Raw genomic sequence first — 23,104 nt, forward strand, 5'->3', positions numbered from 1 at the left:
TGTCTGTGGGCATCTGCCACCCTTTTGTATGCCTCTTTGGCCAAGTCCAACCATTCTTTCAGCAAACTCTGAATAGTGGCCATTTCTTCAACGAACTCTTCCGCTGCTGGTACTGACAGGTTGTCTGTCTGTGAAGGAAAGGTATCGCCCGTGACTGGCAAAGAAGGGGGTCTGCTGCGTAGATGCATGAAGGGCATTATTATACATGAACTCCACCAGTGACAACTTTGACACCCAATCATCTTGCTGATAGTTCACATAACACCTAAGGTACTGCTGCAACGTGGCACTGGTCCTCTCTGATTTACCGTTCGTCTCTGGGTGCCTAGCTGAAGAGAGACACACTTCTACTTTGAGCAGCTGCATGCGTTTCTTCCAGAACTGCCAGGTGAATTGGGTCTCCATATCCGACATTACCCTAAGGGGGAGTCCGTGCAACTTAAAGACATGGTCTACAAAGAGCTGAGCCATCTCCTGCGCCGTTGGTAGACTCCTACAAGGTATGAAGTGCACCATCTTCGTGAACAGGTCTACTACTACCCAGATCACTGTTTGTCACTGTGACTCTGGTAGATTGGTAATAAAGTCCAGGGCTATGTCTTCTCAAGGCCCTTGCGGTGTAGGGAGGGGTTGGAGCAGACCTGCAGGCGCTTTCCTGGGTCTCTTCACCCACTGGCAAGTCTCACAGGCTCGCACAAACTCCTTGACTTCTCTCATTCTTGGCTATCAGAACTGCCTAGTCATTGGTATAGCATCTTATGTTTCCCGAAATGCCCTGCTGTAGGGTTGTTATGGCACTGACGTAGGACTTTAGCTCTCAACTCTTCCTCTAGAACGTAGAGTTTATACAATCCTTTATACAATATCCTTTCTACAATAGTCCATCCTTTCCCTCAAACCCCTCCGCTCCGCCTGCATTCCTTTGCAGTGTCTCTAACTTCCCCTTTGCAAAAGCATCCTCCCGTGTTTTCCTTCAGAACATGGAAGCTTTGGTGACTGAACCAGCTGCTAGCTGTAGTTGCTCTGGCTTTAGGATGTGCTGGTACACTGGAACTGACTCCTCCTGGTACACCGGCTTCCTTGAGTGAGCGTCTGCCCGTTGTTTCTGATTACCCGCCACATACTGTACTCAAAAGTCAAACCTGGCAAAAAATTGTGCCCAACGAATCTGCCGTTGATTTAGGTGTTTCGTCATCTGCCAATACTCCAGATTCCTGTGATTAGTGCACACCTCTACTTGATGTTGCACCCCTTCTAGAAAGTGTCTACAAGTTTCAAAGGCATCTTTGATAGCCAACAACTCCTTTCCCCATAAGGTGTAGTTCTGTTTTGAGAAAGCACCTCTATCACGTGCCATACGTGCTGCTCCAGGCTCTCAGAGTATATCAGCAAATCACTTGATGAGAACTGCTGTTCTTAGTAGCTCAGACAAGGTGTGGGAACCATCAAGGTTCAAAGTAGTGCAGGAATTAACCTCTAAAGATGCTGAACCATGGCTTAATGCCATGAAGGCCGAAGTTGATTCCTTGAATAGGAACCAAACCTGGGAGCTGGTGCCAATAGTCCCAGGAATGAGGCTGGTTGGCAGGCAAATGGGTCTTCAAGGCCAAGACAGACCAGACTGGCAAGGTTGTCAGGCACAAAGCCAGATTGGTCACCAGAGGTTTTTCACAGGTACCAGGACAGGATTACCATGAGACCTACTCACCCACCGTCAAGTATGAGAGCATTAGGCTAATGCTCAAGATTGCTGCAGAGGAGAAGCTTCACGTTTCTTATCACAATGTGAACACAGCATTTTTGTACAGGATTTTGGGGGAGGAGCTGTACATGCTTCCACCTGATGGAATGCAGGTACAGAAGGGAATGGTCTGTAAACTACGGAAATCCCTATATGGTCTCAAGCAGAGTGCCAGGTGTTGGAACACAAAACTCACTGAGACATTGCTTTCTCTAGGTTTTCACCAAGGCAAAGCTGATCCATGTGTGTTTGTCAAAGAGGAGGGGCAAAACAAATTGTATTGTTTATGCTTTGTTGATGATCTGCTTCTTTTCTGGAAGGATCAGGCTTTGTACCAAAGCACCCTAGCTCAGCTGAAAGTGCACTTTAACATGAAGGGTCTTAGTGAGGTATCGAACTATCTTTCTCTGCAGGTGGAGAAGGACCAGGCAGGTAATTTTCTGGTACACCAAACACAGAAAATTGTTGATGTATTAACCAGGCTGAATTTGGTTGATGCAAACCCAGCAGACACACAGATGGTGACAGATTACCAGGTAGATAGTACTGCTGAAGCATTTTCTGACACCACACTGTACAGATGCGTTCTAGGCAAGCTGAATTTCATTGCTAGATGTTCAAGACCTGGCGTAGCTGAATCTCTTCAGCCATTTCCTCTGCCCCCAGGAACTGCATAGGGGTGGTTGTTGGGGGCCATCAGCATATTTAAAATACCAACAGCTGTCCTCCAATCTCCACCAGCACCCCAGAACTATTTGCAGGACAGAACAAGCAATGAAGAACTTGCAGAAGGAGGGGGTGGGGTAGAGAAACTGGTTTTCTGAAGCCTCCCCTCCAACCATAGAGGCCCACCCTACTGTCTGTGTAGTCTATGTGTGTGCATGCAGAAAGTGTGCATAGACTTGTGGAATTTCCATTTCAACATGCCCCTTCAATTTTAACAAGGGGAGGGAATTTCATCCCCTCTTTTGCATGTTACATCCCCCACAATTCAGTCAAAAGTTCCTAAATAGAATTGTCAGCCCAGAATTAGGAACTCACAACACTGAAACTGGGTTGGGAGGGGTTTATGCACCTTAAAACAGCTCCTTTTCCAGACTCCTGTCCTGACTGCAAGATGCAAACACATGGGGGGGGGAGAGGGGGTATGGTGGGTCATTTATAATTAAGCAAATGATGCGTTTGAGGTAATTAATAGGCAAGGAAAGTGTATATGATTTTGTCAAAGCCGAAATAATTACTGGGAATGATTAATAGAGCTAACTATCCACAACTGTTTTAGTGAAACATGCTACACAACACCCCCCCCACCAAATTCCTTTATCTTCATAGGCTAATTTGATTGAAGAACTAATTTGATAGATATCAATTTCCAAACAAATGAGCTTCACCTTTATCAGATGAATGCAATTTGCTCAGAGAGTCCAACCCCATCCCACAAAAAAGTCTTTAGTCCCAGTTGGTGCCTCTTTTCTTCTTTGGGATGTGGAAAACCATATATCAAAACACTTTCAATACATTTTTTTAAAATGTTGTTCCAAGCATGCACTGCTCATCCTCTGCCACACAAAAGAGAGATCGATGGGGCTTGGCACTGTCAGCTTGCATGTACCATGTTGCTCATGTGATCTGACCGAATGTCTCCTTTTTGGTACCAATTAGTACTGTGTCCGTGCCCCAAATTTGCCCTGCATTTTTTGCTCTTCTTCATCACTTGTAGTGTGAGAAAAGAAACTGCACTGATATAATAATAATAATAATAATAATAATAATAATAATAATAATTTATTTATTCCCCGCCCATCTGGCTGGGTTTCCCCAGTCACTCTGGGTGGCTCCCAACAGAATATTAAAAACACGATAAAACATCAAACATTAAAAATTTCCCTAAACAAGGCTGCCTTCAGATGTCTTCTAAAAGTCAGGTAGTTGTTTATTTCCTTGACATTTGATGGGAGGGCGTTCCACAGGGCAGGCGCCACTACCGAGAAGGCCCAGAATTCTCAAGGGTGAGTTGCAGGGTTTTACTGTTGTGTTTTATTATTTTATTTTATTTTAAAATATATTTCATTAGTTCCCACCCCTCTACAAGAAAACCGAACAGAGTACAGTCAAGTCTGCAGTACAACAAATGCCACTTGTATAGCAATTTAAATCATTCGTTGTCTAAATGAGCCGGGCCAAAAAGAAATCTGAGTGAGGGGAGTAGAAAGTCAAGGCTGAGATCTGGTACCCAGTGGGTCCAAAAGTGGCTGGCCATGCCCCCTGGTGGGCAATGTAGTGTGAATGACGACCAGACTTTGAAAAGCGGGCATCGCTGGATCAAGTTCATCCGTTTTGTTGAATTAATTGAACTAAATAGTTTTAATTGGATTTTGAACTAAAGTGCAATTAATTGTTACTGTTTTGAATTTTATTGTGTTGTTATCTTCCTTAGTGAGTCGTGCAGTACGCTATTCTGAGTAATGCTTTTTATAAGGTAGGAGGCACTGGGGATGAGTTCATTGGACCAAGGGACAGGATGCCCCCCCCCCCCAAGTTAGGGCACCACTGCATTGACCTATGTGATAAAAGGATGCCAAACATTTATCATGGTGAGAGAAACAAGGGCCCACCCTGCTAAGCAGCATCGGTTTTCCTGAGAGGGTCGTGCCCCATTACGGTTACCACCATTTTCTGGCAAATTGCATCACAGAATGGAGGGGGGAGGAGTTGGGAGGCAACCCCCCCGCCCCCCCCGCCCCTGGTTCTGAAATGATTTCAAAGCAATCCGTTACAATCTATTGCAGCATAACCGGATGGCCCCTCTGGAGATTGTCAAATGCACACACATACACAGGAATTTGTAAATCTGTCTCTGCTTTGCTACCTAGAGCTTAAATGTACAACCTGGGGTGGGGGTGGAGCGGGGGGGGGCAGTGAGTGTTTCAATTGCACAAGGTATCACACAAGTGAGCAATGATCGCAACCACCATGCAAATTGGGGGGTGCCTGTAAATGCAGGGAAATAAACAAATAATGAATGAATGGGCATATTCTGATGAGGGGATGTTGGGATGAGCTTTGTTCCACGTGTTAAATTTGTGAAGGAGAGAGAAAATATATGGGGGGAGGGGGGTGCCCTCCTCTCTCAAATATCATGCAGATAACAAGGTTCAGATTGGGGGCTTCCAGGCTACACCTAGGCCAGGGGTCTGCAACCTTTAAGACAAAAAGAGCCACTTGGACCCGTTTCCGAAGGGAAAAAAAAAAACTGGGAGCCGCAAAACTCGTCATTATAAAAATAACTTTTTGTCACTTTTTTATTATTTCTTTGTTTGACCCCTCAGAATTACTCCTCCTCATAGAAATAAACGTTACATTAACAAGTTACCTTTTTTCGTGTGTGTGTTCTTCACTCCCCTTCAAAACAGTGACCAGCGTACATGCCCCTTACAATGTAGTGGGCGGGCGGGAAGGTGACATCGGGACGGTGCGTGACTAACGCACGCACCGCCCCCATGTGACGTCACAGCCAGTACAGCGCCCACCACAGTGGGGAGTGTCGGGGCGCACAATGCGCCTCCTCCCCTCGCTAGTATCCGCCCCGGAGCCGCGGCAAAGGTGTAAAAGAGCCACATGTGGCTCCGGAGCCGCAGGTTGCAGACCCCTGACCTAGGCCTTCTGGCAGTTCCCTCATTGCGAGAAGTGAAGTTACAGGGAACCAGGCAGAGAGCCTTCTCAGTAGTGGCGCCTGCCCTGTGGAATGCCCTCCCACCAGATGTCAAGGAGATAAAAAACTACACAGCTCTTAGAATGCATCTGAAGGAATCCCTGTATTGGGAACCACAGCATTATAGTGCCCCCAGCTCTCAATTCCTCTAAATGGTCCAAAAGAATACCATGGTCAATGGTGTCAAAAGCCACTGAGAGATCCAGCAGAACTGGGAAACAGATTTCACCTCTGTCTCTAGCCTGCTGGAGGACCAGCACAACCAAGGTAGCTTCAGTCCTGCGATGGGGTCTGAATCCCGACTGGAAGGGATCCAAATCGACCGCATCCTCCAGGCTTGTCTGGAGTTGTTCAGTGACCACCTGCTCAATTACCTTGCCCAAGAATGGAAGATTTGAGACTGGACGATAGTTGGCCATAATGGCTGGGTCCAAAGATGATTTTTTAATAAGCAGTTTAATAAGCACTTCTTTAATTAGGTCTGGGAAGACCCCCTCACAGAGGGAAGCATTCACCACCCTGCAGAGCCCATCGCCCAGCCCTTCCCGGCTTGCTTTTATGAGCCAGGATGGGCAAGGATCACGGAGACAGGTGGTTGGTTTCACTCGTCCAAGAAGCCTGTCCACATCCTCGGAGGTGACAGGTTGGAACTGATCCCATACAACCTGACTAGACAGAACTCTGGCATTCTCCTGCCCCAGCCCTGCCCCTGCAGTGGAGTCTACCTCCCTCCGAATCTGAGCAATTTTATCTGTGAAGAACAGATAAATACATGCCACAAGCCATCTTGAAAATACTTTATTAATAGACATTCCAATGTCCTTTGGGCAGCGTGCATCATTGTCCAGGTAGCAAACACAAAGGCCTAAATGAGACCTGACAACTTGCCACCCAATGGATGACCCGTGAAACACAAACCACGGATGGTGCTCAGTTTTTCAGCCCATGAATTTTTATAGGGTTATGCAAATCCATATGCAAAATACTTGGCTTGCTTGAAACACTGATTTGCATAAACAACTGCAAGGTTTGTTTGTTTTTTGTCCACTTGGCACTTTCTGTTTTCTTTTCTTGGTGAGTATCTTGTTCTGCATATAGGAAAGATGAGCACCTTCAAGAGCATTTAAGCAGAACCATCCCTTACTGGAGTGTACCCAGATTTTGGAAATGGGGGTGGGGGGCACTCTTCCATCACCACCACCCTGCAGTCTTGGAGGCGGAGCTCTGCTGAGCCAACAGCTGATCGGGCAAGGAGATGCAGATCTCTTCACAGCAGCAACAGGGATTCGAAGCCACGTTCCACAGGTTGGAACATATCTCATGGGCTGCAATGTTGTTGGCTTGCTCTAGCTTGGAAATAGTTCCTCTGAAGCACAAAAGGCCTGTCTTTCAGCAGCAAGATTTCTTCTCCTTTTGATGAAAGGCTTCTCCCCTGCCCTTCCTTGAGCCAGACCATGACCAGAAGGAGACCCAGGCCAGCCCTTTCCAAAGCCTCCGCATGGTGACAGGGGCAGGGTCTTTTCACTGCTGGCCTCCCAGCCAGGCACATCAGGCACGGGCATCTTCATCTTCTCAGCACCAAGTGAAAGCATTCATGGGATGTGTCAGACCAATTTTTAAATATTGTCTTCATGCTAGTTGGCTATTCTTGATGATTTGTCATTCTTAGGGTGGGCATTGTGATTTTGGCATATTCATGGGTGTGCTGTTCTTGTTTTTTTGGATTTATTTGGCTTGGTGATGATGATGATGATGATGATATCAATTACATATACTGCCCTCCATCTGAAGATCACAATGAGGTTGCAACATAAAAATACAAAACGACAACACAAAATACATAATAAAAACAAGAATAAAAACAAAAAACACAAGAATGTCTGGCCCCCCCCATGCCCACAAACACGGCCATATAATGTTAATCTACCAAAGGCCTGGTTATAAAGGAACACGCGGCTCTGTGGGAAGGTGCTCCTACTTCTGAGTCAGATCCTGCCATTGACAAGGCATATCCAGGTGGGTCAAGAACTCCCTGAGCTTCAGGCGCCTGAGGGGGTGCAAAACTGAGAAAACCCATAACGAAGAAGATCCATTTAGGGGTATCAGTTGTTGGCCAGGCTCAGGGCATCCTACTACTGAATATTACCAATGTCCGCCCTGATTGTCGCAGCCCATTAGCAGTGCTTTTTTTTGGGGGGGGTCCTCATGGGTCCATAGCACCGGCCCCTTTCCTCCCTCCCACGTTAAAAGTGTGTACTGTAACAACTTCATGGCAAATACAGGCACCTTTTTGTCTTTTTTTGTTTTAAAAGCTAGTTGCTTTGCTGGTTGTTTTTGAGAAAACACTGAGATGATTCCCCTCCAACGGGACATGGGATCCTAGGAAGATGCCTTATCCTGAGTTGGACCCTTGGCCATCTTGCACAGTACTGCCTACACTGGCTGGCAGCAGCGGCTCTCCAGGGTTTCAGGCAGGGCACATTCCCAGCCCTAGCAGACCCTCCCAGGGTCCCTATTTTCCAGGGACAGTCCCAGATTTACAGCAGCCATCTCGGTTTCTGATTTGATCCCGGAATGTCCTGCTTTTCCTTAGGGCTTCCCTGTTTTCATTGGAGAAATTTTGGAGGGTATGGAGTTATCCAACCCCAAGACATCTGAAGGCAGCCCTGCATAGCGAAGTTTTTTTTAAAAAAAGTTGAATGTTTTATTATGTTATTTTATATGTTGGAAGCCAGCCAGAGTTGTTCTTGTTGCTGTTGTTATGTAATAGGATATGCCTATTTTCATTGGTGAAATGTTGGAGGGTATGCCCTACCTGGAACTGAAGCTGGGGCCTTCTGCATGCACAGCACCTGCTCCCTGACGGGGCTCCTGGGGCTCCTTCTCCCTTCGCCCTGCCTATTCTTCAGCCAGAGGCCTCGTTGCCACTGTCACCCTCCCCTGTATAGCCAAGCCTGCCACCCCTCTCTCCCACCAGCCGGGGCCAATATTTATCACTCCAGCATGGAGATGATGCTGAAGATGCACATTATCTGCCAGCCGGAGCCTGATGGCTCTTTGTAAGCTGTGGCATTCTATCATCTAAAAGCTCTACTTAGGATCTATTTTAAAATTCATATTTTCTACCACAGAACATAACGGCTCCTTGGGAGCCAATTTTGAGATTATCAGATAATGTTTTTAGAGGTTTTCTTTTTATAAAAGCCACACATTTGTTTGCAGAACATCTTTCAAAATGTGTATTATTATGTATCGGCAAACTCTGAAAATGCTTCCCAAGATACAGCCCTCAAATGATGCCAGTCAAAGTGGGTGAATGGGGCGTGTCTTACAGAGATAATGCAAGTTTACATGACTTTGCAGCAGCTTCCCAGGTTGCTAATACCACAGAGATATCCTTTTACCTTCAATACAATTGTGCCCGCTGAGAGAGCAGATTTATGAATTGCTGTTTCCAGCTACACTAGTTTATTATGCAAATTACTAGGAACTGATAGGTCAATTTATAAGTGACAATGTAAGCAAAATCTGATGGGACTCCAAAAGCTACCTCTGTGAACCTAGGCTATAGGGCATGCTGCAACCCTTCAAAGACAATCAAGTCTGGAAGTGTACTGGTCTTCATAGCCCCAGCTTGGTCAATAATGCAGCCAGCTGTGAAGCGACAAAAACACTTAGTTGAACAAGCACACTGAACGGTACACCCAGTGTCCGAAATCATGTAGGCTGGGTGCCCAAATAGTGTTCTGCTTTTTTCTATTATGCCTTTTCAGTGTGGAATTGATTTTTAAAATATAGATTCTGCAGCTGACTGACTGCATTATCCATGGGTGCTTGGGATGACGAACTGCTGCCTTCTGTGTGAGGGAAAGCACTGGGGGAATGCGAAGAGAGCAAGAAAGATGACGAAGGGAATGCAGAGGAAAAACTGCTATGGAGAAGCTGAGGGAAGTGGGCTTTGCTCTGGGAACAAGAGTCGAAGAAATGCTTCCCGCAGTCCTCAGATAGGCAAAAGGACAGAATGTAACCGACGGATGCTCAGAGGTCAGCCCAGGTGGAGGTCATGTTGCAGACCAGAAAAAGCTTCACCAGGCCAATTTCTGCCCGTCAAGAGTTTGGCTAGAAGGAAGGAAGGAAGGAAGGAAGGAAGGAAGGAAGGAAGGAAGAGGCACAATCTGGGAAGGTACCAGTACTTTTTACCACATGTGGTGGACATGTAAAATAGTAAAAGACTTCTGGGAAATTATATATAATGAATTGAAAAAAAATGTTTAAGATAACTTTTATCAAAAAAACCAGAAGCCTTTCTATAGGGTTAACAGGAGATGAATTACCAATAGAATTCAAAAGACTATTTATGTACGCGACAACGAATGCTAGTTGCCCAGAAGTGGAAGGAAGAAAAAGAGTGGATAACCTTAATACTTAATACTTAAGGTTTGTTGTTGTTCTTTTTTGATTGGTGTCATTTATAAAGGTCAGCAAACCTTTTTTTTTCTTTGTTTTGGTATTTTGCTGTATCAGGACTATGAAGGATTGAAGGAGACTGCTTTTCTGCCTTTCTTTACATGATCTCTGAATGTAAGAAGAGCCCTTTGGATCATGCAATGGGGCGCAGGACTTGAGGGCAGCGGCACCCACCCCTCCTGTGGTTTCCACCAGCTGGGATGCAGAAGCCTTGCTGTCTCCCACTGTGGAGGCAGAGCAGGGCAGAGCATGGGGGAGCCAGGGGCCCCGGGTGCAGATTGGGGTGTGTGTGAACCAGGCATCCCCCGCATGGGTCCGGTGTGTGTGCCCCCTGGGTGAGTGCAGAGAATGTTCTTCACCCTCCATGCCCTTCCCCGCTCCTGCCCACCAGCTGACGCCCCCCAGTACCTGGTGGGGGGAGGGTGCGGAGGGGGAAGAGCACCCTCTGCACCCCACCCCCGCCTGGTGCGCGAGTGCCCACCCATCAGCAGCTGGGGCTGGGTGAGCACGGAGGGAGCCCGGCAGCAGCAGCAGCAGCAGCGAGGGCTGGGTGAGCGTGCCCCATTCCCGCTTGGGGGGGCGTACGTACACCCCCACCCGCCCCGGGCACCTGTGGACAGTGCTACACCCCTCAGCATAGCCACCATGGCTAGTAGCCCTCTTAATAGCCCTCCTTAAAGTTTTTGCTGCCTCCTGTGGGAGGGAGTTCCAGAGTTTAACTCTGCAGTGGATGTCATATATTTTGATTTTCCAAACAGGTGCTCAAGACCTGCCAGAATTCTTCCCTATATCACCTCCTGAAAGGAGCCCACCTTCTTCTTCAGTGTTTGCAGGATGGAAAGACGCTGGCAGCATCCTTGCAGAGCAGAGGCCCTTCACACCTTGGTATGGGGAGGGTCCTGCAGCGATCGCTCACCCCTTCCGATCAAGGCAGCACCGATTCCCCCCCCCCCAACCCCTTCGCTTTTTCACCCAAGACTCCCAGCCTGCTCTTGGCTTCCTTCAGCCCAATGCCTCTTTGCAAATGGATTCCCCTTTGTATCTGAATATTTTGATTACAAATTTGCCGAAGTACCTGGCACAATAATGAGCCCATTTTGTTTGGCTAATCGCAGCTGCCTATTCCCCACTGGCAGGCCAGGAAATTTGAAGCCGAGGTCTCCTCTTCACGATCACATTAGAGTTTATTAAATTCTCATTCAAACATTAGCATTTTAGGTTCCTAATCCCATTACAGCCAATTAGCTGGCCCTCCGTATAGCGTGCCGTTGTGGGTGGGCTGGGCTTGCCAGTTATTTTGCATGTGTCTGAGAGAGAGGCTCCCGATGGGGGTTTTCAGTATTCTGTGAGTTTCCTTTAAAGCGGAATTTTAAAATCTATGAGTGGAATGAACATACAGGCAGAAGGGTCATTCTCTATCAGAGCCCCATCAAAGAAGCACAGGTGTTTCTAGATGGCCAAGAGCTTCCAGGACTTCCTAACCCGAGACACTGGCTGCTGTTTGAGAAGGGGACCTCGTAGTATGTAATTGTGGACGTGTTTGGCATTTTAACACTCCAACTTCAGTTGCAAAAAGAAAACCCCAAAGCAAATGTTTCCCGATATAAATCATGCAGGGCTCAGGTTTCTACTCTCCTCTCAGCTCTGAATTTGCTGGCTGGCTGTGCTGCTTGACTCTCACTCCTGCCCTCCTTGGCCCCTCTCCCAACGACAATCCTACAACACGAAAGATGTGGGATGGGTTTTAAATGGGTAGGAGAGGATATATTAATTGCAATTTAGCCTTCCAGGCTCCCACGTTTGTGGGTTGAACAGAGTTTCAAAATCCCATTCTCAGCAGCAAAACTAAGAGCATAAGAATATACTTCCACGGAAGTCTAGTGTCCAGCTCAAGGGAAGATATAGTCCCACACTCTTCTGCCTTGGTCAGACCACACCTGGGATACTGTGTCCAATTCTGGGCACCACAATTTAAGAAGGATCTTGACAAGCTGGAACATGTGCAGAGGAGGGTGACCGAGATGATCAAGGGTCTGGAAACCAAGCCTTACGGGGAGCGCTTGAAGGAACTGGGTATGTTTAGCCTGCGAAAGAGGAGACTGAGAGGAGATATGATTGCCATCTTCAAATATCTTAAGGGCTGTCACATGGAAGAGGGAACAAGCTTGTTTTCTCCTGCTCTGGAGGGTAAAACTTGAACCAATGGCTTCCAGCTTCAAGGAAGGAGATTCCAACTAAACATTCAGAAAAACGTTCTTGACAATAACAGCTGATTGACAGTGGAACCGTCTCCCTTGGGAGGTGGTGGACTCTCCTTCCTTGGTGTCAGGGACTGGGCAGAAGAGGACACTGAAGGGGGGTGATGTCAGGGGCTGGACAGAGGAGGAGGAGTGGTGGAGACCACCTCCCCAGCCTGACCCTTCAATGGAGGAGGAAGAGGAAGATAGTATAGATTTACAAAGGGGTTTGCGGGAGGTCACAGCTCAGAGGCAGATGAGGGGGAATTTGGGAAATGATGGGAGAGGCAGCCGGAGTAGCAGTTGGCTGACACATTGTAACTAGAAAGCATTCCAGACCCTTCATCTCCCAGAACCCGGCAAGCCTTAAAAGTAGGAGAGCAAAGAGCTCAGAGGCAGAGGGCACAGAGGAGACGATGACCAATGAGGAAGTGGGAGAGAAGGGGGTGGAGAGCCACTCGGGACAGCGCCATTATCCAAGAGGCTCTCTCTGTAAGGTCTGAAATTAAAAAAGAACTGTAAGAAACTTTTCCTTGTCTTGATACTTTTCTGGCCAACCAGCCAGGAGCCACTGACAGCATCCTGACATTTGGAGGTTTCTAAGCAGAGGTTGGATGGCCTCCTGTCCTGGATGCTTTAGCTGAGATTCCTGCATTGCAGGTGGTTGGGCTAGAAGACCCTTGGTGTCCCTTCCAACTCTATGACTCTATGATTCCATAAATTAGGCTGTAAAGCCTTGTTTTGAGCAACTCCAGCTATGAAATAAGCTGGCACCTCTTTCTTACAGGCAATAACTTGGGAAGTAAGTTTATAAATATAATTGACTTACTTACAATCTTGCATTGTTTCACAGCAATAGCAGCAGTAGAATCCATGCAGGCAAAATACTTAAATTTACAATATAACTAGCTTCGGGCATGTGCCTAAAGCTGGAGCAAGCACATGTGTGTTTGCATCCAACTCTGGCCAAAGGAAGAGAGAGATGGAGGAACAGGAAGTACTACATGCTCCTTCCTTTCCAGGAGGGGAGGGGAAATGACATCACAAAGAACCCTCTCTACCAATTGTATTTCTATGGCCTGAGTATCAGCCCATCAGCAATACAGCTCTGTGGCATTAGTCCCTTCTCATGCCAACTAGCAAGAATATGTATTTGTTAGGTTTGGCTGCTGATCTCTCACAAAAGACAGGGCATGTTTGGAAAGGAGACGTTGGCATAAAGACCGGGAGCGGACAAAACCAAAACAGCGAAGGGCTTTCACCTTGGCCTGTTGTCAGGCCCTCCCTTCAGCAATTCAGGAAGGCCGTTATAGGAAAATACCATACAAGGAGAGGAAATGACCATGTGGCTGTGGGCAGCAGGAAAATGGAGCACACCCTTCTTCACTGCCAGTATTATATGGACATTTGAGCCAGGTTTATCCAGCCCATCCTATATACATTCCCAGGGCATTCAGAACAACACAACATCTTCCTATTACTACAGGACGAAAGCCCAGAAATCACATATTCAGCTGCCAGATTCTGCGCTGCCATGATACTCATTGGAGGATGGTCTATGCTACAAATCAGTCCTAAAAGGAAGGCCCATATTGTTAGATCTGTATCACTGAAGCCCCACCCCATATAGCTGTTTTAACGGGTCTTTTTAAATTCTTATTATTTTTTATTCATCCATTATTTATGCTTAATCAAATATTCTATGTATATGTTTTAATCTACAATTGGTTCTTGCTCCCATTTATTTAATAATTATTCGCTTAGATTCATACTGTTACACTATTTATTTAGATGTTTTGCTTATGCTGATCTGTGACCGAATAAAGTAAATTCATTCATTAGGTATTTAAAAGACCCGGGACACCTGTGCTCTGGTGGTGGACTTTGGGATCCTGAGGGCAGTGCCCTTTGCAGCAAGCCCAGGCCCCTCCAAGCCCCCCTTTGTTTAAAAAGTGGGAGGAGCAGGGGTCTGCCTCCCCCCACCCTTGTGCAAAAGATCCAGACTCCGCTCCTGTGGCCAACAACCCACAAGGGCACCCATCTTAGGGGATTTCCATATCAAAACAAAGCTAAACTAGAATACAGTTTGCAATGCAGGGATGACGTGCTTGGTCTATGGCTGCACGTTTGCTTCCCGTTCCAGGATAAATTTTCATGAAAAGGGTACAGAAACCAACCCTTTTGCTTCTGCTCTTTCATCTGGAGCCCCCCCCCCCCGCCCAGAGGACACCCCTGTCTTTCTGAAAGACACAAAGAAGGCCTGAAAAGGGCCTTTCATCTCAGCTTCGCTGCGAAAGCCTCTGCCTGAATGACAGGTCGGCGCACTTGGGGGCGCTGCCACAATCTAAATAATAAATTACAGGAGTCCTCGTTTGTCACACAAAACGCACCGGCAAGGGAAGAAGCAAAAGCCCTGAGGAGCTGGACGAGAGTGCAAGAAGGAGGGGGCGGTGGAGGAGAAGCCCCGTCAAAGGAGGAAGCCGCTTCCTTCGGACAAAATGGGCTTTGCCTTCTAAGAGAATGCCAGATTTATGGGTTAATAAGTATCTACAATTAGTGGCTGGGAAAAATCTACCCAGGTAGACAAGAATTATTCATTCCAATTAACTACAAATTAAGATCAAGCCAATTTAGGCCCATTAAAATGGAAACGCGCATCATCTCCCATTCAAAGGAATTTGTATTTGATGCAAATAGAAGAAATTCAGAAACTTTGGAAATGTTTTCTGATTGTTCATTTGCATCGTTAAGCAGCACAGAAAGGGGGGGGGCTTCCCGAAAAGGGGGGAAGCAGAGAGAACAGAAGGAACAATAATTAGTTATGTAAATAATGTGGCATTCTTGTTTATAATTAGTTCAGGAATAAAATAAAATTCACGCATGTCACAGGACTAATTTTCGTATGCAAATGAACAATCAAAATTATAAACGGTAATAATGCAGTTTGGGAGAAGGTGGCATTTCCAATTTATTAGTGGGCACGCATGAGGAAGCTGATTCCAGCTGACGGCAGAGGCTTCCAAGGTAGCTGCAGGGAGATAAAAAAGGGGAGGGAGACGGGAGGGGAGGAACTGCCAGGGCCAAAGGCACTTCTGGCCACCTGACCCCCCCTCCTGACCCCCACAAGTTGTTTGCTTCAAGACTCCAAGTGGCCAGGCCTTCTTCAGGCTCAACTGCATGTCAACGGACCCCAGGTGGTGTGTTGCTTCCACGACATTCCCACAGAAACCAAACACACCCTTAGTTCCTGCATCTCATTTTGCAGAAAGCTGATGTGCTGCATCAGGACGATTTTGGGCATCCCATGGCAGGACAGGGCCTCAAGCAAAGATGCCCCCCACGCCCAAGCCCACATTCCCAGCAGGTTGGCACTCTTGTTTCTGCGATGTCTGCGCTGCCTTGGTCATGTCCACAGAAGGGAAGAAGGCAGGATCCCTAAGGATGTGCTCGATGGGAAGCTGACAACACACTAGCCTCTGGCCCATGGGACTAGCCATCAGCTCCTCCTGGGTCCAGGCTTTTCCTGCAGCAGTGCACAACCTGCCTGTTTCCCAGCCCCACCAGGATTTCCCCCCATGCCTATGCCTGGAAAACTTGGTGAATCAAGTGTTCGGCTTATTAAAACAACAACACAAAATCCCCCAACAGTCCGAACTTACCACTCAATGATTCCAGCTGCGCTGCACTTATAAGAGGGATGAATGAAGTCCAGGGACAAGAAACAGATGCGGTAAAACTCCCCAGATGCAGCCATTGGTCCGCAGAGCCCGGGTGCTGCACACTCTGAAGAGCAGCAGTGGCTCCCAGGGTCTGGGGGGGGGGGGAGAGGAGCCTTTCCTGCAAAGCCTTTCCTGGGGGAACCTCTGCCCACAGGCCACCTGCAGCCTCCAAGCTTCTCTCTCCAGCCCTCTCTGGCCCTGCTGCACACCCTTGTGCTCAGGCGCTTTGGCCTGCCTGGAATGTGCCCTTGGACGCTTTGCCTCAATGGAGGATGGAGAGATGCAGGTCTGTGTGTAGAAACCTCTGACTTGTGGCGTGGGGATTGAAAGGTAGCCTGCTGTTCAAAAGCTGCTGCTGCTGCTGCTGCTGCTGCTCTGCCTCTTTGGCCTCTATCCCTGCCCAGGAAGGAATGTGGAACTCAGGCTGGAAAAGAAATATTATTATCTATTTATTTATACCCCACCCTTTCCCCTGACAGGGACGCAAGGCAGCTTACAGATAAAAAAAGAACAGCTAAAAATGGGGGAGAACACAATTATTAAAAACAATTTAACAGTTAGTTAGAAAGAGAGAGAGAGAGAGAGAGAGAGAGAGCGCATACAGATAATTACAATAGAAACAGCACGGCACCAGCCCTTTCATTAAAAGCATTCAGTTCCCAAAGCCTGCTGAAACAAGAAAAGTCTCCAACTGTTGTCAGAAGGACAGCAAGGAGGGAGCCCACTCAGCTTCTCCTGGGAGGGAGTTTCAAAGTTGCCTGGCAGAAGCCACCACCAAAAAGGCCCTCTCCTGCGTCCCCACCCAGCCTGCCTGGGAGGGTGGTGAGACTGAGACTGAGAGAAGGGGTTCCAGGTGGAGAAATCGAAGTTGGAAACAGAATTGTTAGAACCAAAGACTAAGGTATTATCAAGAATGTATAACTTGCTGTTAAAATGGAACACACAAGACGAAATGGTTAAATCGGTTATGATAAAGTGGGCACAGGACATTGGGCATAACATTATGTTTGAGGACTGGGAAAGGTTGTGGACCACTGGGCTGAACTTCACTGCATGTAATGCTTTGAAGGAAAATGTAATGAAAATGATATACAGATGGTACATGACCCCAGTTAAACTTGCCAAAATATATCATTCGTCTGATAACAAATGTTGGAAATGTAAAGGAAATGAAGGAACATTCTTTCACCTCTGGTGGACTTGCCCTAAAGTGAAGGCCTTCTGGGAAATGATATATAATGAGTTGAAAAAGGTATTTAAGTATACCTTCACTAAGAAACCAGAGGCCTTCCTCCTGGGTATTGTCGGCCAGAAGGTGTTAAAGAAGGACCGAACATTTTTTATGTATGCAACAACGGCAGCAAGGATACTCATCGCCAAGAACTGGAAAACTCAAGATCTACCCACACTGGAAGAGTGGCAGATGCAGCTGATAGACTATATGCAACTGGCGGAGATGACTGGCAGAATCCGAGACCTGGGAGAAGAAAGGATTGAAGAAGACTGGAAGAAATTTAAGACTTATTTACAAAAATATTGTAATTTGGTTGAATGTTAAGAAGGATGCTTGATCATAAATAACTGGCCACCACTAAATTAGACTGGAATTTGATGATAAGTCAGATTAAGGAAAACATAAACCTTTTGGAGAATTGTTAGATTATATTTAAATGATTGGATATAAGATTGCAAACAAGTTGATAATTTGCTTGAAAAACTTTTCAACGATGTAAGTGGGAGCAGAAAACGTGAGGAAGTCCAAAGAAGTTATGAAATTATGTTACGATATAACCAATGCTGTTTATTATCTGTGCATTTCTTTTATAAAAAAAACCTTAATAAATATTTATATATATAAAAAAAGAGACTGAGACTGAGAGAAGGGCTTCCCCCAAAGGTCTCAGAGCCTGGGGCAAATTCTTATGAGGGAAGAGGGTCTTTCAGAAAGCCTGGACCTAAGCTGGGTAGGGTTTGTAGGTCATAACCAGGCCCTCTGCCCTCCAATTTAAATGGAGGCAGACTTGGACCTTCTATGTGTGAGGTAGATGCTCCTTCCCAGCCTCAGCTGCTGGAGCAGGGGGGTCCCAGCTGGTACTGGACCACAACTCCTCTCAGACCCAGTCCCAAACCCCTGGGCTGGGAAACCAGGCTGGGAAAGGTGGGTATAACCAGGCCTCTCTTGACTCGTTTGCTGTAGGGGTGCTGTTGTCCAGATGTTGGCCCTCTCCAGATGTTGGCCATGGTGGCTGGGGCTGATAGAAGCTACAGGGCAGCAACATCTGGAGGGCACCTCATGGGCTGCTCCTGCTCTCGAGGGACTTGTGGTGACACTTTTCAGCCTCTGCTCCCCCAGTCCAGCCCAATTTTCTTGCTCCATTTCTCCCACTCCTTAGCCAAGATTGTGCAAAGCCACCTCCTTCCAAGTGTGGCTGCATGATTAATGCTCAATGTGGAAAATCCAGGCTGTCCAAAAGTTAATTGTTATCACTTTGAGGGGCTAAGATGAATGACTGGGCCTATTATTTCTGTCAAGTTTTTTTGACTTATAGCATTTGATATTTTGCCCATCATTTCAGATCTGATGGAGATGAAGGGTTGAACGGACGCAGGGAGAGCTCAAAGATTCTCCTTGAAATTAATTATTTTTTAAGTTAATTAAGAAAGGGGGGGAAACCTTGGGAGAAAAAGTCAGGATCGATTTGGTAAAAGTTGAGAAAAAGAACGCCACCCCTCCTCCCACCTTGGAATTGGGAAATACATCTTTTCGAGAAATGTGGATTTCAGGCCAAAGACACAAGGGGGGTCCACCAAACTAAAAAGGGGTCCCTTCCTGATCCTGAGTCAGATGATCCTTGGTCCATCTAGCTGAGGACAGGCAGGGAGAGGCCTTTCCCAGACCAAAGGGTCAAGATGAAGAGCCATCCGAAGGGAGAGCAACAGTTAGCAGACTGGACACCAGCAACCCCCACCCCCAGTGGGTGAAGCCCCTCGTGTGTTGAGGCAAGACAGGGCCTCCTCTGTGGTGACACTCTGCCCATCACACTCCCTTCCTCCCTGGGATTATGTGGAATGAAGAGTGGCCAGAATACAATCATGTATGTAATTACAGTGATTATTTCTTGGCTTGCATTTGTACATGTAAATTAGCCTCTTTTGTATTCCTTTTCGGTGGCGTTTTGGGGGCTGCCCAAGGTTGGGCCACAGCATCAAACAGCCCCTGGCCTTGGTTATTGCTCAAGGATGGAGGAAGAAGATGAAATGAGGGATGTGCCAAAACTGTATCTCAACCTCCACCCCTGCATTCTCCAAGAGAAGAAAATGAAGTCAAAAATTACCAAAAGGGAGAGAAAATTTCAGTGCCATTCTTGGGGGGGGGGTGCAGAGTTTTTGTCATGCTTACCTTACTTTGAAAGTGTCCAATGGGTGCTTTGGGGAGCCCTTTATTTTCTTCTGAAAATCACCTGGCCAGCCGCTGGCTCTTTGCAGCCTTCCTGGGTGCCTGCCCTTCAGTTGAAGCCCAGAGAAAGAGCTTGTGTGACAAAGTGCTGGTTTTTTACATATAAAGCCTTAAATGACTCAGAACTGAAACACCTCAAGGACTGCCTCTCTCCATATGAACCGATCTAGACCCTGCAATTGTCCTCTTCTTTTGCACCCTCCATGAGAAGTCCATAGGGTGGCAACACGAAAACGGGCCTTTTTGTGGTGGCTCCCTACTTGTGGAATGCTCTCTCCAGGAAGGCTCCCCTGGCTCCTTCATTAAATATTTTTAGGTGCCAGGCAAAAATGTTCCTCTTCAACCAGGCCTTGGGCTGATTAATATTCTACAGTCTTTTAACTGTTTCTGTTTTAACTATTTATTTGTGCTTTTAGCGTGTATTTTTATCTTGTGAACTACCCTGAGATCTTTTGCTGAAGGGTGATATACAAGTCTAATAAATAATAACAATAATAAAATGACTCCTGCTCCCATGGGAAGCACAGGTCAAAAGCTAGTTGACAGACAAGAACACATCATTAGCATCCTCTGCCCCTTGGCAATGATAAGGTAAGCGTCAAATCGCTCATAGACATTCTGAAGAAATGCTGAAAAAAAGTGTTCAGTAATCTGGAAGGCAGATTTTGGCACAGCACTAGATGAGGCCCAAAAGATGCCCAGCCAAGGCCATTGAGCTCATCCATTCCTCTGGCTCTCCAAGGCTTTCCTCTGCACTTTCAGGCAGACTATGTGGTGTCTCCATTCGTGGTAGAAGCTGGGCTGGGCTTTCTAGGGGTGGGGGTGTCAGGTGACCTTGGGGTGGCCTGGCTACTGTGGAGAGATTAAATTCTGACCCTGCTGCAGGAATTTAATGATAAAGATCCTTTCTAGACAGAGCCCAGATAATGAACTGCTTTGTGAGGAAGTAAAGAGAGGTTGTGTGTGAAAGAAAGAGAGAGATGATTGCTGGGATCTCTAAAGTCAGCTAAGCTCCTTGCCAAATCTAATATTCTTCTTTATCATAGCAAGGAGGGGAGAAAGTTGGTTCATGATTTAATATCACAAAGCTCGCTGCCCAGAGGCCACTGAGTCTTATGGCATTCAAGAGGCAGGAGAAGCAACAAGGCTGCCACACCCACCCACCCACGTTCACCCAGAGAGACAAATCAGAACACAGTGAGATTCAAGTTGACACCACAGGAGGCACAGAGTGTGTGGAATTTGGTTCGGCTCCCATTTTAACGCCCAATTCATGCTCCCCAAAACAATACATGAACAGAAATCCATATCTCCTTTCAAATTTGCACATCCTTGAATTCTGCAGTGGAAGTCTCTAAGCAAATAATCACAGGGAGTACAAAAATGCATCCTGGGTAAAGTGAGCTTCAAGATGCAGCTACTGGTCAAAGATATCATGCCAAAGATGCATCATATTAGACAAAGTTGTTTGCAAAAATGTCCCTGTGGGCAAAACTGCATCCAAAAACTGTCTCTTAGGAGATATGCCCACTAAAATACTGGTGAATTTTCACAAAATCTTTGCTAAAATAATAATAATTGCAAACTGATGTAGAAATCTGGCAAACAAAGGCTGGATGGCCATCTGCCATGGATGCTTTCAGTTGAGATTCCCACATTGCAGGGGTTGGACTAGATGTTTGGAGGGTGGAGGAGTTGGTTTTCAAATATGTGCTTGTTCTTTCTGCCTCCTGGCTGCCCAGGTGGGATGCAATCTGAATTGGTAACTAGGTCTCTCCCGAAGATTTTCTGCCCCTTATTGGGAAACAGAATTCAGAAAAAATGAATTTCTCTCTAGGGGGGAGCTCAGTGGTGGGATGAACATTTTTCATGTGGAAGGCCGCAGGAGGTTCAGTCCCTGGCATGCTCAGTTGCAGAGGCCAGGCGGCAGGAGAGAGGGAAGGGACCTCACTCTGGCTGAGCATGCCAGGAAGTCCCCGCCAGCCCTGGAGAACAATGCATTGGAAGTACAGTGGTACCTCGGGTTAAGTACTTAATTCGTTCCGGAGGTCCGTTCTTAACCTGAAACTGTTCTTAACCTGAAGCACCACTTTCGCTAGTGGGGCCTCCCACTGCCGCTGCCGCACGATTTCTGTTCTCATCCTGAAGCAAAGTTCTTAAACCGAGGTACTATTTCTGGGTTAGATGAGTCTGTAACCTGAAGCGTATGTAACCTGAAGCGTATGTAACCTGAGGTACCACTGTACACAGGACTGAGCTAGAAGGGCATCTCCTCTGTCCTGGCAGAAGGCAGCTCCCGGCTTTTCCCTGGCCCTTTCCCTCAACAGAGCTTTCATTAAGCAAGGCAAAGAGAAGTCAGAGGAACACAGAGAAGATGCAGGCAGAGTTACGGTCTGCGGCTCTGGGATGCTCAGGGTGTTCGTCATAGAAAGGGAGGCAAGCTTGTCCATTTATCTCAAAAGATATCAAAGCTCCCTGCTAATTAAAAAGCCCCTGGCTGCTAAAGTATGCACTAACTCATGACAATATAGTCTCATCAGGCTGTGATGCAGGAGGGGAAAAGATTTAAATCTTTGCAAAAATATGTGTGTCTTTCCAGCAGTGCACGGAACCGGGACTTTGGAGGCCCCGCTGCCTGGGTCCTTGGAGAGAGGCTGCCTCTCTCCCTGCCCCCCTGGTGGTCCTCACCTTTCCCCACCTCCAGTCTGTAGTTCACATTGATTTTGGGACCTCAACAGGTTCAACGTTCAGAATCACTTTGGGTTTGGCTGCCTGGTCTTCCTACTTGCCCTTCATGCCCTTACTCTGCCTGGGGAGATGACCCAGGCATCTACCTTAGGGCCAAAAAGAGTGGGGGGTGTTTGGGATTTGGATCAGGGCCCCAGCCCCAGGGAAGGGCCATAGGGCCTTGCCTTTTGCTATCATGCTGTCGCCAAGAGCCAACAAAGAGTCAATATTGGGAGGAAATTGTGCCTTCAAAATGCATGCATTGGTGAGAATAAGATTAAGAAAGGATTATATCAGGGGAAATGTGTATAAGACAAAATTGCTTATGAAAAGAACACTGAAAGGCTGATAATTTTTTTGTGAGGACTTAAAAAAACCCCCAGAAATGGATGTGAAAATATGGCAAATTTAAGACTGGGAAAATGAGAAAGTGAAAGAAACCTAAATTGACAGATTTATCACTTCCTCCAGGGAATGGAGGCAGACTGCCCCCAAGGCAGCCAAGCCCAGCGCCCTCTGATCTGAAGCCACGGCAGGCAGAAAACGGATGGGTGCCAGAGTTGCCAGGAACAGGACCACATAGTCCAGGCAGACTTCTGCAAGCCTCCCTTCCTGCCCGCAGGAACTCTCCTGAAAGGCTCACACTCTCCTCAACTCAACAAAGGTTGCAACACACCCGTGGAACACTTAATACTTCATGTTCCACTTTGAAGAGGAGGAATCTGTCTTTTTCTCTGGTGGAGTTTCTTGTCTTCAGTGAAATGAGAAGAGGAACAGAACAGATTTCTTGGTGTGCAGCCTCCAATGGCCAAACACTTAACTTGCATATTGACCTGCAAATAGCTTTGAAGCAGGGTTGGATCAGTAGAAGGGTCTCCAATCTTTTAAAATAGACTCTGCTATCCATCTTCCTGTAATCTCTGCTTTCGTTTAAATCCCAAAGAGCAGCTTCTAGCTCTTGTGGACACAGAGCTGCACGCTTGAATGTACTATATAGCCGGTGAATTTGAGGTTTTCCCTTTGCTGCTCCCCCATAGCCTTCCC

The 23,104-nt window shown here is 46.9% G+C and overlaps 2 long non-coding RNA genes across 2 annotated transcripts in view; both read right to left on the reverse strand.

Annotated features, from left to right (window-relative positions):
- The window catches only part of LOC309330774, a 384,684-nt gene that overhangs the window by 30,359 nt on the left and 331,221 nt on the right, over window positions 1-23,104 (reverse strand). The gene's annotated exons all lie outside the window — the stretch shown is intronic.
- On the reverse strand, window positions 11,086-13,950 carry LOC309330598. Its single transcript, XR_014151502.1, has 2 exons — window positions 12,987-13,950; window positions 11,086-11,636 (listed from the first exon to the last, which is right to left on the reverse strand). It is a non-coding gene; the product is annotated as an uncharacterized lncRNA (long non-coding RNA).

The sequence above is a fragment of the Podarcis erhardii genome, assembly GCF_964252035.2.
Source record: "Podarcis erhardii genome assembly, chromosome: 15".
Lineage (NCBI taxonomy): Eukaryota > Metazoa > Chordata > Lepidosauria > Squamata > Lacertidae > Podarcis > Podarcis erhardii.